Raw genomic sequence first — 16,905 nt, 5'->3', positions numbered from 1 at the left:
AACTCACTTGCAGATTACAAATCTTACATTTAGTCCACCATTTCTCTTGACATTCATCCTCTTCATCTCTAATAGCTTGTTCACCCTTCAAGTCTTCATCTCCTTAAGTATTCTTGCTTTGTATGCCAACTATAGACTCTTTCATTCGGCCACCATATGAAGAAACACCCTAGACTTCTTGTCTCTCTCAAGTTCTCACACATGACAAGTTACTTCTGGCCTGCTATCTCCTTATATATAAATTTAGGTCTTTTGCAGCTTAACCACAATTTTCCATTTTAGGGTTAGGTTAGATTCATTGAATCTTTCTATCTTTCCATTTTATTCCCTCTAGAAACTTCCTTTGCAATCCTCTTTCAATTCATTTCAAAATGATTTATCTTGAATTATGTGCCACCAACTCATCATAGTTATCTTCCACATGCTTCACACAATTCAAGAAATCAACTTGGTCAGCTCATATTCATCAAATCTTCAATCTAACTCATTTTACTATCACTTTGCAATAACAAGTTGTTTGCTCAGCAAACACTGTCTTCTAATGCTCAGCCAACACTGGGTTGCTCGGCATACACTAAGTCTTTACTGGTGCTCTACACATACTAAACTTTCTTCACTTGACATGAACTATATTTCACTTTGCTTGGCACATACTGAACTTGCTACTCAGCTTCAACTAATTTTTTGCTTGGCCTGCACTGACTTGCTCAACTTCTACTATTTGCTTGGTTAGGCTTGGCAGACACATTTCTTTACTTAGCCTTCTTCTAGTCTTTGCTCAAGTATCCTTTCATTATAGCCTTAAGTAAATAAAAAATACACTATATGATCAATGTCTTGCTTGGTCTTAATGCTTCTTTTATACACCATATAACTCAACCTTTCTCTAGTTTCTCTTGTTATTCTTTCTTTCCAAATCCTCTTCATCAATTAATCAAATGATAGTATTCAGACCAAAGTAAGCAATTATCTCACCAACAAGTAGCAGGTTTGACATCAGTGACAAAATAATGATTTTTCCATGATAGGTTTCGTCAATCTTCTTCATTTCAACAATCTCCTTTCAGCATATGTAAAATGAAAGAAAAAAAATTATTTAGTTTTCCTCTCCCTAACATCTATGATTGTAGCCTCTAAATCATACAACAAGAAGAATGATGTAGAAATAATTTTGTGGTGCCTAAAGTGATTTAATAGGGAGAAGTGGTAATAATAAAAGACACAAAACCTATCATCAAGGGCAAGTTACTTCATTATCAAGAGGCATACCTCACCCCATGGCTTTGAAAGACATTCTTGGTTAAACCCACCTCTACATTTGATAGGGCCTTCATCCTTCTTAAAAAATCTATTGAGATTGGTTTCATTTGAGACCTTGGTCACTTGCTTACAGTTCCTACATTTTGTATATAAATCAGTGGCCATAGTGATAACTTCATTAACTTGGAAAGTTGTTCCATTTATTGTGGCATTCCTATCATTCTAGGAATTGATGCACTGGGTTGTGAAATTCTCACCATGCCCTTCCATCGACTCCATGAAAGGGAGAAACTTGCCTTCTTTGATTTCTATCCATGCACAAGGGTATTTCCTCATGTAGTCCTCAATTTTTTGAGGCTCAACCCACAACATGTCACCTCCCATCTCCAACTCTTGCTCAAAATCCTTTGAGAACTCTATATTTACATAAGTTAAAATCCCAATTCATGGAAGCTCTTATTATAGAGAGATCAATTTGAAAATAAACCAATAACTTTGAGCTCAATACTAAAAGAGGCTTTTAAAACATCATTATTATTGAGTGTGTTAATAAAATGTCTTCCCAAATGCCAATTCAATGTCACATTTGAGTCAATGCATCATCACATTCAATAATCATTTGCACATCCCTCTGAAAAATGTAAGCATTAATCTATGTCAAAAGTAGGAGAAAAAGGAAATAAATATTTAAATTTGATCTCTTTCAAATATGATTATTGAAGATTGCCTACGTAATATTTACAAACTTAGTAATTATGGCCTAATTAATAATAAAAAATATCACTTTGTCTTCCCTCATAAATCTCCATCTTTTCATGATGGCACTTAGATTTAAATTTAAATTTGCACAGGTGCCCCATTTGAAATTCATCACTGCCTTTAAACTCCAATGAGACTTCTAGGGAAACCAAGGAACCATTATTGCCTAAGTATAGAGTTTTGGTCCCTTTCAATAAGGAATTGGATATGTATTGATAGAGAGGACATTTGTCACTAGCACCTAATCCCTTATAACTACAAGCCTAAAGAAGCCAATGAATCTGCCACAACATTCTTCTCTCTATAAGTGTGTTGTACAATGTATCTCTCCAAGCCTACGAGGAGCATCCATATGTCATAGAGGGTGTTAGAAATTGTCCCACATGGTTCCACATAACTTTTGAACCAGATCAAAACTCTTTGATCCCTCTGGTGAAGATGGGCGTAATTAGGCCTATAATAACATATCCAAAGCTCATGAAAATCCAACGGTGCATTTGGGAGATTTTACCCACGCACTGAGACTAATTTTCTGCAAACATACCGAATTCGACCCAAAACTAAAACTTTTTAATCTTCTGCAAACTATCAACTTGTTTCCAGTGAGAAGATAAGAAAAATCCGTTCAAAACTCAGACCATCGAAAACTTGCACAAAGAAAAAATGAAAAACATTCCATATCTCTCCAAATTCGATTCGTGTCTTACATAGCCGACTGGCTCACCCTTAAAACTGACTTTATTTTTCCTATTAAAGGATGTGAAACATTTTCTTCTTATTTTTGAAAAGAAGAATGTCTTCTATCCAAAAAAAGGATAAGAATCTGAAACGTTTTTCTACCAATATTAGACAGTCATTTTCTAAGTCAAGAATATTCCAAAAACTGCCTACTACCTATTATTGGATTCTAAAAATCATTAAACACTCCACCTACGAACTAAAAAAAACTATTGTAATTTAAGATCCACACACCTGGTCCTAGGTGGCTATATCTGGAGAGCTTATCGAACTGCTACTCTAGGTATGCCACCACATGTAGGACGTTATTACAAACTTCAAAAACTAAAAGCATTTAAAACATAACATTAAATTCCCTATTACATTTTCAAAAATGTTGCCTCCTATAGCGTTTCTCTTCTCTACCACTGCAACACTTTCAAGTTATAGGCTTGATTTTTGAAAATCATTGTTTCCTAATTTATTAATATTATACAATTTTACCATTGTTATGATCATTTATTATAATAACTATGAATGAACAAAATTAAACTGATGTTCCTTTGACTTTCACAATGTAATTCTTCTTTATGGTACATCATTGGACAATCTTTCATCCCTAACCATCAACTTTAATATATTTAAGTACTATGAATAAGATTGATGCATGTTTCATGTGAAACTAAATTTCCACTACCATTACTTATAGTTTGAATATAAATGACAAATAGTCAAACATATTTAAGTATAAAATAACATATGTCAAGTTGAATTGAAACCACTAATAGTAATTGTGAATCACACTTTCTTATATTTAATATTTAAGTAATAATGATGTTATATTTTCTACTTAATCCTTGTCATCTGTTAAAGCAACTACGGGAAAAGATCTAGTAGCCGCCCAGACTAACTTCGTGCACCTATAGTTCCTAATCCATATGTCAAAATTTGCCAAATTTTTCGGTGAACCTCCGTAGGTGAGTGAAGAGCTTAAAGATAACATTTCGGCTTTCCCACATATACGAAGATCTTTGTAGAACTCGTAGAGTGCGCGGTGGACTAAAAGTGTCATTTTAAAATGTTCACCCAATACCCGCCACTAAGACCCCCCAATACTCATTATAGTACTTTTTGCACAAATGGACCAATCAGCAATTGAGAAAACTAAATATAATAGAAAATGAACGGCTATTGGTGTTCATGGTGATTTATTTTGGCATTTTTGAGTGCAGATACCAGAATATTTTTGAGTGGCAATTGAGGGGGAAATATAATGGTTAACATGATGACATTACATACATGAACGACAACTAATTCGTTTCCTCTAGTTATTTTCAATCACACTTATATCCTTGGTCATTTGTTAAAACGTACTTAACTATAAACTTCTTCCTTCCATTAAGAAATAATTTATAGATTATCAACTTAATCAAATCTAAAAGTAGGTCCTAAGATTGTGGAAAATTAAAAAGCCATGAATAGATTGTCATAGAAGTAGAAGAAGCATGTGGGCCTTTTGTAAATGAATGGTGATCCTTATTGAGGATTGTGAGCCGTTTTTATCACCTTAATAGGAAACGTAATAATCAAGGATTTTGTTTTTATGAGAAAAAGTCCACCAAATGTCATGAAGTTGAAGTTGCACCCATGTGTTTAGCGCATTGAGGAAGACTAGCAACATACAATATTCTTTCGGTGCACAAATGTATGGTAAAGAGGTGGTCGTAATGAAAATCAATGGTATTATATATAAAAGTGGAGGGGGTGGGCCTTCACGTGTCTAGTTTTTCAGTTATTTATGGTTTAGCAATCATGAAAGTTTCCAATTTTTAAATTTTCAATGGAAGTAGTGGTGTAAATGGTTGAGATTTGACATTGAATTATTTTTGACATATAGTGGGTTGTTTTGTTTTAGTTTATTATTATTAGTTTGGTAATTATATAACTATACAATTTTAACAATTTCAATCAAAGTTGTTAGGAGTAATAGTTGAGATTTGACATTCAATTATGTTTGATATATAGGGCGTTGCTTCAATTTATCGTTTTCTAGTGCATTTAAAATCATTATTTTGACTTTTATAAAGTGGAATGATTTTGAGGGTTGTATCAATTATTATATAAAAAGTGCACAGTAGAAAACTTATGATATGTAAGTGGTTTGTTTGATATTTTGGTTTATCATAACATGAGTGAAAACTTGTTTACTTCTTGTTTTTTTTTTTTTTTTTTTGGGGTTAATATTAAGATAAATTTACTAAGGTGTATAGTTGCAATCTCATCTTAATTTACACATAAGTATAAACTAAAGATTTTTTTTTTTTTAATTCTAATTTTCTACTTCAAAATTAAAATTATGAAATTTTTTATATAGGTAATTGATAAGTGAATATCATATTAATGTTTATTAAACCTTTCTACTAATAGATAGTAGCAATCATATATAAGAGGTGGTAAAGCTTGTATTTTCAAACAACTAATTAGAACAAGCAAAATTATAACTCATCTTAATCAAGCTAATATAGATACCCAAAGTAGATTTATTGCAAATACATATTGATAAACCAAGAGGGAGCTTACTATTTAAATTACCTTCATTCATTCCAATTAGTTGATCATGAAGATTGCTTAATTAACATGGCTGGGACTAAATGACTAAATGTTATACTAAACATTCTAATGAGCTCCCACAAAAAAGATCTTATTTCATATTTTCTTCAAGATTATGTCTATAATTGTAACCTTAATTTTTACTTCTATTATCCAGTGAATTTTAAGGATGTATTTTATATCAATTGACATATAGTAATATCAAATATATTATACTTCCTCAATCCACGTAGTTTGAATTGATATTGCTTCTAGAGTTTTTTCATCAATGTTTTAGATCACTCTATGGTCCATCATCCTGACACAAGTGTGTGTGTGTGTGTGTGTGTGTGTGTGTGTGTGTGTGTGTGTGTGTTTGAGAGAGAGAGAGAGAGAGAGAGAGAGAGAGAGAGAGAGAGTTACATCTTGTATTATCTTGGAAATTGAGCTTGGGATTTGGGTGTATGTTTTCCCATGGTACATGGTTTTAGAAACCCCATGCATTTTCTTATTTTTGACATGGTCTATAAAAATAGGTTCTTAGAAAAAAGGTAGTGATGCACTTGTACTTTGAGGGAATTATATTGTTATATTTTGTGTGATTTTAGTGATTAATTGGGAGTCAAGATTAGATATTCTACAGATTTGTTATCCAAATTGTGATAATATATAGCCTATTGTGAGTTTATTTGTCAAGTTTTGTGTATATATTACATGCTTGTGTGATTTTTTTTAAAATCATGATGTATATATATCTTTCTATTGTTTTATCACCATGAAATTAAGTAGGAAGATATGTGTGTGTCTCTAGTTTCCATAATTGTGATGAATTCCAAAGGTTTATAGTGCATACAATTATTGGGTTGTCCCATAGAAATTTCCTACTATATAACATAATCAATATCTACATCTCGTTATTAATACATTTAAGAGAAAAGTATCCCCTTCCATCTCAATATCTAAGCATCCCTTCTGCTCCATAACACAATCATCTTTAAAATCAAGATCAAAGTACTACTTTATCTCCATGTCCTGAGCCTAATCCATCTCAATATACCAATAATATTCTTAATCCCTTTTATAATTTTAATCCTTCTATACAATCCATCAGTGATTCCCATACATATAAATTTGAATCCTCCACATTTATCAAATATGACTTCCTCTAAGAGCTTATAATTACTTCCACCACATATTCCCTTTAAAATGGATATGTACCTTGTTTCCAAAATAATAAGTATCCTATTGGTAAAATAATTTATTAGAACATGGAGTATCAAGGAAAATGGTTAGGTCTCTGTGAACAAGGCATGTTGGAAACCCTTCAAGTAAAAAAATAACCAATTTCATATGGAATTTTCTAACAAACTCTTGATCAAGAAATTGGTATACAATTTACCCTTTGTAAATCCAAAATTCATCCATCTAAATCTAGTTCCTTCTATCCCCCATCCTCCAAATATTTTATTTCCAAAAGACCATTTCTCCAAGTGATCCACATATATTTTGGATCCTTATCTTCCAAATTTAGATCCTTTATCCCTTACATCCATCTTAGGTCCTTACATACTAGCATCCACCATATCCATAAACTTTATCTTAGATTTCACCACTTAATCACCTCAAATCCCTAAACAATATCAACAAAGTGCATACAACTTTAAAATCTATTTAAATTGTCCCTCGATCACCCCATCCATAATATATCCAAATATGTGATCCTTGTGAGATTACAGTGTCATTTCTATGATAACAAATTTGGATGCCGAATTTCATAAAACCAAAAATCCACAAAAATGCATAGATCAACATGTCCCATAAAAAAATATGCTAAAGAAAAGAGAAATATAATCAAAAATCAAGAAAAATACAAAAAACCAAAAATTCCCAAAAAGAATAATTAAAAGATATGTGAATTCCCAAACTACTCATAGAAGAAATACATCTCAAAGAATAATCCCATTGACATCCAAACATGTTCATCCAAAATCTTCTACCACTCATAAGTTCTCCAATTCTCTATTTAAAAATATCTCATCTTTAAAATCCATTTTTGGCCATTGTGTCCCAAAATATACTATCTTAAGTATATTGTATTTTTATCTATTTTGTGTCCTCGTGTCCAAAAATTCAAGTTTGATCATCCATAAAATTTGAATTTCTCTCTGAAACTCCAACATTCTTCAAGGTGCATGCCAATGTTGATCTTCCCAACATCTCCATCCACATATCCATAAGTACTCTAATATGCCATCTATTACTCAACATTCATTCCTCTTCATTTTATTCATTTATTCCAAGCCTTTTCATAAATTATTATCCTACTTCATATGCTCATTCATTCCATCTTCATGTCCATTTATACTAAGATATTTGAGCATAACTCCATATATCTTTGGTCAATTGTAGCACATATTAAAATGATATTATCTATGGAACCAGGTGGTTGATTCTTTCTGTTAGAAAACTGGGGGGGTGAATCAATTATAACCAGTTATCCTACAGGCCTTTCAACAATTTTGTGCCAACTTCAACTTCATAAAATTTAAAATCAATAACTTAGTAACCACATCAAACATCATAAATCAAACTTATAAACTTTTGGCATCAAACTATCATCTCATTGTTTCTTAATATACCTAGTATCAAAGTAATCATCTATCTTATACCAAGTTACAACACTAAACAATTAACATGAAATAAACTTTGCAACAAAATAAGATATCACAAATTTGACATAAGTATTTAACTTGGAAACCCTATAAGGGAAAAACCACCTAGGAACTGGCAACCCAAATATTTTCACTCTTCTGAAGAGAGATATGTTAGGAGCCAACCTTGTTAAAGGTTACATGCACATTTTTAGTGTGACCTTGTTAGAGAGTTTTTAGCAAAGATCATCTAGACCTTATTATTCCCTGACATTTCTAAAGTGTGACCTTCTCTAAAGGATTTACAAATATTACTATTGAGTGTTACCATATAGGATTTCAAAGAATTGTTAGGTCCACTCGATTAAGAGATTTTTTTGCTACAATGGTAAGAAACTAACATCAAATAATCTATTAGGTTTTAGCACTACCTTGCTTGTTTGTATCTATGCTTCACTCCATCTCTTCCTTTTGATCTCTTTCTATCTAATTCACACACTCACACTTTCACTTGGCACTTCCTCTGCTTGATATTCACACTACTATACTGCTCTAGTTCACCTTTTGTCTTCTTCTTCTTCTTCAATAATAATTACCAACAATCAACAAAATCAGAAACAAGAAACATCTTTTTCATCCCTTTAAGTAGATAACTTCTGCCTTTTCAAAATCTTCCAAACTTTGCTACTTAATTACAATCGTAGATCTGCATCAGCTTCTCATTCATTGAATCTAGATACTCAAAAAATAGACTTCCTTCTGGAAATTTGTGTTCCATTTGAAATGGTTAAATCTTCTCCATTAGATCTTCTTTGAATTACTCTAGTTATTTATCTTATAATTAACTTCATCCTTATCTTATAGACTTCTTGAACATTCTTAATTTTACCAAATGTCAGCCTCAGATCAATTTTTTACAAATTTTTTCTTTATGTTCATTTTTGGTGATTGTTACAACTTGCTCGATCAATACTTGACTCGGTTGACATTGAAATTACTTGGTTAAAATTAAAATTCAACACTTAATTTTTTATGTTCTTGGTGAGAATTGTAGTATCTTAATTAATATTGTATTCCTTCATTCACCGAGCAAATTCTCTTTCATACATATCTTTCTTAAAATCATGTAAAGTAACCAAACCAAAATTATATATTGTCAGAGTCTGACTCATTCAAGTTCCCATTTAATACCATACACTTATCAACACTTGCATCATCATAATTTCTTCAAATCCTCTTCATCAATCAAATGATATGGCACTCTACTGAATTGGCTTAACGTATAACCAACTAAGGCTTGACATCAATAACAACATAACAAATGATATGACTCTTACAGATACATTAATCAACATTATAAGTTGGGTCTAACACCTTCTACCATATCCCTTTCACACATCCACTATCCTTCAAATCTATTTACATCCATCCATTTATGATCATTCCCTTGTACCTTATTATTGGAGGCGAGCTTTGTATGTTATTCTACCATCAACATCCTCCATATCTATTATCCATTACCCTAACTAATTACATCCTCATTTCTCATATTTTATCATTGACTATCCTATCTATGTTGGAAATATAAACAAGTAACTAATAGTGGGGTGAATCAATTTCTCCCAAAAAAAAAAACTAAAACCCTTAAATTAATAAATCCTTACAAAATTATACTTTGTTACTAATATGTATTAAGTAAAAAATGTAAGTAGAAAATACTATTAAAAGAACAATGTATAACACAAATATTTGTATCGTGGAAACCCAAATTTGCTGAAAATCATGGTTGAATTGACACTCATAATAAATCTACTACCATGTTATAAGTATAGCTTATTACAAGAAAAGGAATGCATAAGCATTTGTATACGTGAAAATTCTTCTCTGTTGGGAGCATGTGTTAACAAGAAAACATTAGTAGCATATGCATATATGTATATCAAAATCAAACAAAGAACTACTACCTATCATTGAGTTTTACAACTAATGCAATCAATAAAAAGGGTCCCCACACAACCTCAGAGCATCTCAACAAGGGCACCCAAATGAGACCTTGTTGGTGTTCTCAAGATTGAGGGATGTGGATGTGCTCTCTTCAAACACAACTATTGAATCCCATGATATGCAATGATGAATATGATCCTATGCTAAATGATCAAGAATACTTCAAGAGATGGCTATGGAAGTAACTATTCTTGAGAGCATTCAAAGGAGGTGAATATGGATGTAAGAAATAAATGTAGGAATGCAACTCTACCATGAATATGCAAAGCTACGCAAGAAGTAAGCAACTACCAAGGGGTTAGTACCTCTAAAATTACTAGAAAGCTCTAAATATAAGCTAGCATGATAACAATGCAATGAAGGGAGATTTAAAATTCTTGAGACAAGGGCTCTATTTATAGGCTTGAGGGAGACCATGAGGAGGTGGTGCCTATGTGGAATCCACATAGGAGACACATAAGCCATGTAAGGGTGGCATTGAAAATTATTTTTAAAAAGGAGGTAGTGGGTTGAATAAAGAATGGAATTAGTGGGAGACATGCTATAATGGGAGAAAATGAAGGACGAGGTGGATAAGGGGTCAAGGTCAAGAAATAAATCATTTTAGAAATGATGAAGTGGAGTGATTAAGTGGAACATGAATTAAAAATTCATTTCCAAAATGTAGAGACAAAAATCTCAAATAGAGTATTAAATACTTTATTTAAGTGGAGGAATAAAAAAGATAAATGAATTGGAAATTCATTTTAGAATGTTGGATGGATAAAAGAAGAATAAGTGATTTTAGGAAATCATTTATTAAATTTGGTGGAGGATAGGTTAGGATCAAGATTAAATTAGATTAATCTTAATTAGGGTTTGGAAAATTCTAAGCATGTAGAGGATTTAAATAAATGAGATTTATTTAAAAGGGCATTTATGAGGTCACTATGCATTAAATGAATTTAACACATTAGGGAAGTGAACCTATTTAATTAAGTAAATTTAATTAAATAAGTAGTAGAATATGAAAAAATATAATTAACTAATTAATAATTGATTAAATTGTCAAGAGGTATATTAAATCAATTAATATAGTGTTTGGGACAATTTTAAGTGTCTACAGCATTCTAGAACACTTCATAGAGCACATCACTTAATCACCTTAGGGACCCACCCAAGGAAGTCCCACTAACTTGCAAACACAATACAAACTACAATTTGTTACATGAAATGAACTATGACTAGTATCTCATTTTTTTTGGTTTGGTCATCTTGAAGTGTTAGTTGTTGGGGTTTCCATTGCATCAAAAGGTCAAATAATTAATGTCTGATACAACCACTAGATTTATAGAAGACACGGGAGTTCTTAAAACCATATCATAAATCCACCAAGGGATGATAGCCTACTACCAACAATCCCCCTCCTAAAGTTACTTTCTATAACTTGAAAGGATTCAAGCTTGTGAAGAAGCTCAGATAACACTTTTTAACTACGATGGTTGTTGTTGCACCAAAAGATACACATGTTAATGTTGGATACAACCACTAGAGTTATAGAAGACACATGAGATTTTAAAATCAAATCACAAATTTAGAAAGGGATGTTGGCCACTGCCAACTTATAGAAACCTATCCTTCAATAGATCTAAAAATGAACTCAAAATAAACCTTTGGTGTCCGCAACAAAAAATTCTCATGTGAAACACACAATATCAACCCTTTTTATCATATTTAACAAGAACTAGATCCAAATAATCCAATCTCAAAACATCCATATCCTAGCACAAAAATTAACCATAAATATCAGTTTGTACTTTCCAAACACATCTTTGGCTTGTCTTGAATACCTGGTTTTTATAACTTGACACTAAAATGTTTTACCAATTTCTCACAAATCATTTTATGATATTCTTTTAACATGTTGGCCTAGAACAAAATAAATTCTTCAAGTTCATTGAACTTGGCCACCTTGATTAATGTAAGAAATAAGATTACTATACATTAGGTACATAATCCTAGATCATCCTAAGGCATCATCAAATCTCAAAAACAAAAACAAATTCATCACCCTTATATGATTTTTTCAGTAATTATTGCACTCTCAAGAACATTATTAACCTATTTAACAAAATACATGTAACTAACTTGTAGATTATCATAATCATAAGCCCTTTGAATGGTAGACACACTAATATGTCCTTTACACATTCCTAATTTTTTAACATTCTTGTGAATACTCAAACTCTGCAACCTTGTAACTCAATTACACTATCAAATAATGAAATAATCATTCTCCCTTGAAGGTGTCATAGCCTACTCAAATCATCATATAAACATATCAAACTTTGCATACATCATGTAGACAACCTCTACAATATCCCATGAGGTGAATAAGTCCTCATCTTCAGTAACATTCATGCACAACTTATTTGAGTAAGTCCTTACTACTAATAAAATAACATAACAAGTATTCATCTATATGAATGAACATCCAGACTTGATGATAAATGTCTTATCAGTAAATGATAAAAAAGTTGACATCAATGATAACACATCCAACTTGCCAAAAATCCACCCTTGGCATTCAAGACAACATGTGATGGGAATAAAAAGTAATGCAATCAATATCTAAAGTTGATACAAGGCAAGAGGATGGGAAAAGGGGACACCTCACAACTACTCTTGCTTAGAGTTACACATGAAATCTACAAAATAGGAGAATCCACAAGAAGTTGTAGAGGAAATCAATGCAAAAATGAGATATAATCTTTACTCGACATGCCAGGCATAAGGCCTACTTGGTTATAGTCATATACATTCAAATTATAATCAGTAAGCTTAAGAGCTTTGGCTTCCAAAGCCAATATTTTGTATCTAACTTCATTGTACTTTTCCTAATCCTAGATCTCTACTTTTATAACCAACAAGACCACAAATTAGCTTGTCAAAAAAATTATTACAATTGTCAGTCCTTCCCCAAAGGAGAATTTAATAACCCTTAAAATAAGAAAACTAACTTCTTTATGGACAAACATAGATCCACATGTGATCCAAGAAGAGGTTCCCAAGTACATATAATGTCATGATGTCAATCCAAACCTCACTGAAGCCAAACTTGCATGTTACTCAATCAACTAGGAAATCAACATGCCTCAAAAGAAAAATAACAACTCCCACAAATGATGAAATTAAGTTATGAGAACTTAAGGGAAGGATTCACAATAGGTCCACATTAAGGATCTAAGTGCACAATAAGATAAAACATAAGAAACAATGACCATTCTCTAAATAGAAAATAGGAACAAAAGAAAGGATTTTTTTTTAATGCAAGATGCTAAAGTACCCAAGATGCTCCTACATCAAACACCTAGGGTAACAAAGAACTAATGTCCACACAAAGAATTCCTTATGTTATGAGAAATATCATAAAGATCCATTTCATCTTTTGTGATCCAAGAACTATCTTCAACAGGTTTATCCTACCACTGAACCAAATATTCCTTGTAATATTTTCCTCTGGTGTTTCCTTATGTCTTCTTCTTAGGATAATTAGGCTTATCATTTATTTCTTCATCTAATTCATGATACTCAAATATATCTCAAAAATTAAACATGGGTGAAATATCCATATATTTAGGCAATTCAACTTCAAAAGCATTACCATTGTCATGTTTCTTCAAGATTCTACAAGGTCCAAACTTCTTCATCTTTAGCTTATTGTATATGGCATCTAGAAATTTATTCTTCTTCAAATGTACAATTATCTCATCTCCAACTTCAAAATTCTTATGCATTCTCTTCTTATTTTCTATGTCTTTATATCCTTGGTTACTTTCATTTAGATTACTTTTCAATTCTTCATGAAAATTATTCATAAAGTCCACAAATTCTTCAAGTTCAGCATTGCTTTGTACTATAGTATCCAATCTCCTCAATTCTATAGTTCCTTTAGGACTCATGCCATTTATAATCTCAAAAGGAGTCTTCTTAAAGTACTTTTATTCACTGTATTTTTATATGTAAATTTGGCTTTTGCCAAAATTAAATCCCAATTAGTAGGTCTATCTCCAATCAAACATCTCAAAGGTTACCCAAACTTATAATCACAACTTTAGTTTTTCTATTAGTCTATGGATGAAATGTACAACTAACTTAAGATCAGTATTGAGCCTCCTCCAAAGTGTCCTAAAAAATAACCAGTAAACTTAAATAATAGTCTTATGCAATCCATGAAGTCTCACAATCTTTGAAAAATAAAATGTTGTGTACTACATCCGATATTTTCTTACAAGGCATAAAATGTGTTATCTTAGGAAATTTGCCAACCACTACAAAGATAGAATAATTGCCTCTATGAATTATAGCGAATCACATAACAAAACCCATATATATATATATATATATATCTTCCCTAGTTTTTCAAGGAAAAGGAAAAGGTGTGTACCATCTGACATTTTGACTACTTGCTTTAGCAACTTGACATATTTTATAACTCCTTACCATCTTTTGAACATCCTTATAGATCTGTAGCCAAGTCTTACCAATCACCAAATGTCTTGCAAGTCCACCATTATGTTTCTCTTTAATGATGTTCTCCATCATATATCTTCTAGGTATACACAATTTAATTCCTTTAAACAACATGTCTTCCTAAATCAAATAATGAAACCACTTATCTTGTTTATCAGTCACAAGGTTCTAAGAATCTTTCCAAGGTTCTACAAAATCAGGGTTAGTTTCATACAAGTTCTTCAAATCCTCAAAACCAAGTACTTCAATTCTCATTTGTGTCAACAAACTTCTTCTTTTTCTCAATGCATATGTTACCTTATTAGACTATCCAATCTTATGTTTCAAAATGAAAGAATTTTTTTTCATATAGTACTCAACCCACTTCATATGTCTTTGATTCAACTGATTCTAACTTCCCAAATAATGTAAAGCTTTATGATCAATGTATAAAATAAATTCTCTAGGAATCAAATAGTGTCTCCATTTCTTTAAAGCTTGAATAATTGCATAAAACTCTTGATCGTAGACTAAATATTTTTCCTTAGCATCATTTAATTTCTCACTATACAAAGCTATATTCTTACCTTCTTGACTCAAAACAATGCCAATGGAATTACCACTAGCATCACAATTGACTTGAAAAACTTCATATTCCTTTTATCACCTTTCATAGTTTATGTCATAGAATTACAAATTGAACTTAAATTTCTTATAAGCTTTGTGTAAAAACTTTCCAATCCATGAAATGAACTAACTTCTCCAACATTCTCAAGTGTAGTCCAATCAAGAATAGATTTTACCTTCTTAGGATCCATTTTCAAACCATTGACAAAAAATACAAAGCCAAGATACACAAGCTCTTCCTTCATAAAAGAACATTTCTTCAAATGAATCAACAACTTCTCTTATCTTATCCTTTGAAAAACTTGTATGATATTATTAAGGTGCTTCTCTTTAGTTTTACTATAGATTAGTACATTATCAAGGTATACAATGACAAATTTACCCAAGAATTTCTTCAGAACTTCATTCATTAGCCTCATCAAATTACTAGGTGCATTAGTTAAACCAAAATGCATAACCAATCACTCATGCAATCCTTCATTAGTCTTAAAAGAAGTATTCCATCCATCTTCCTCTCTTATTCTTATATGATGATAGACCATTTTAAAATTAATAGTTGTATAATACCTTGCTCAACTCCATATGTCCATAATGTCATCCATCCTAGGCAAAGGAAACCTATTCTTCACCTTTATCTTGTTTATAGCTCTATAATTTGTGCACATTATCCATTATCCATTCTTCTCAGGTGTCAATACAACAAGTACTGCACAAGGACTCAAAATTTCTCTAATCAAACCTTTCTTAAGAAATTATTGCACTTGTCTATTAATTTCTTTATTATTTGGAGGTGTCAGTCTATGTAGTGCTTAATTAGGAAAAATAGCTCCAAGTATCAAATCATACAATGACTTATACTTCTAATAGTGGGTAATCCATTGGGAACATTATTAGAAATAATATCTTGAAATTTAGCCAAAAATTATCTAACCTCAGGTGCATGTTCAAATTCATCTTTTTTCTTAGTCTTTCTAGGAATCAAGGTAAAATAAACATTATGTTTCTTTATATCTTTGACAAATTAATTTCCCTCAACCAAACAAACTCTTATAGAATTACACTGACTTTCCTCAAATCTCTCAACCAAAGGAAACAATACTTGTTTTTTTCCATTAGCCCAAATAGTACATTGATTCAATCTACCATCATGCAAAGCTTTCATATCATACTTCCAAGGTCTTCCCAAAAGTATATGACAACAATCTATAGGCATAATATCACAAAATAATTCATCAAAGTAATTCCCAATCTTAAATTCCACAAGGTACTATTCATTTACTAGTAATTTATGTTCATCCTTGATCCATGCAATGAGATAAGGGTTGGGGTGCTCCAATCTCTGCAATTTCAACTTAGTTACCAATTCCTTAGATGCCAAATTCTCAGAATTGTCATTGTCAATAATCACTTTGCAACAATTATCTTTAGTCTTACATGTAGTCTTAAAAAGACTTTTCCTCAAGATAGGTTCATTATCCAACTTCTCATTCTACAGAGTTCTCATCATCATGTTCTCTCCTTTCTCATGTTCATTAGGTACATCAATATATTTTTCCCGAATCAAAGCATTTCTATCACTACTTCCCACTTTCTTACCATAAAATATGTATTCAAAGGCTCTATGTCCTTCACTACACTTAAAACAAGTACCTTTAAACCAAGATCTACATTCTTTCTTCCTATTATTATGATGCAGAGCCCTCTGTATTTATCTTCAAGGAATCTTAGTTCAACTCAAGGGATTCACAATAGGCTGGTACAACCTCAAGGAACCAAGAACATCTCAAAGATTACAACAAAGAACCCT

The sequence above is a fragment of the Cupressus sempervirens genome, chromosome 3, assembly GCF_028749045.1.
Source record: "Cupressus sempervirens isolate cs-2001-9-10 chromosome 3, ASM2874904v1, whole genome shotgun sequence".
Taxonomy (NCBI): domain Eukaryota; kingdom Viridiplantae; phylum Streptophyta; class Pinopsida; order Cupressales; family Cupressaceae; genus Cupressus; species Cupressus sempervirens.
The sequence above is the reverse complement of the archived record's forward strand: the minus strand, read 5'-3'. Positions refer to the sequence as shown.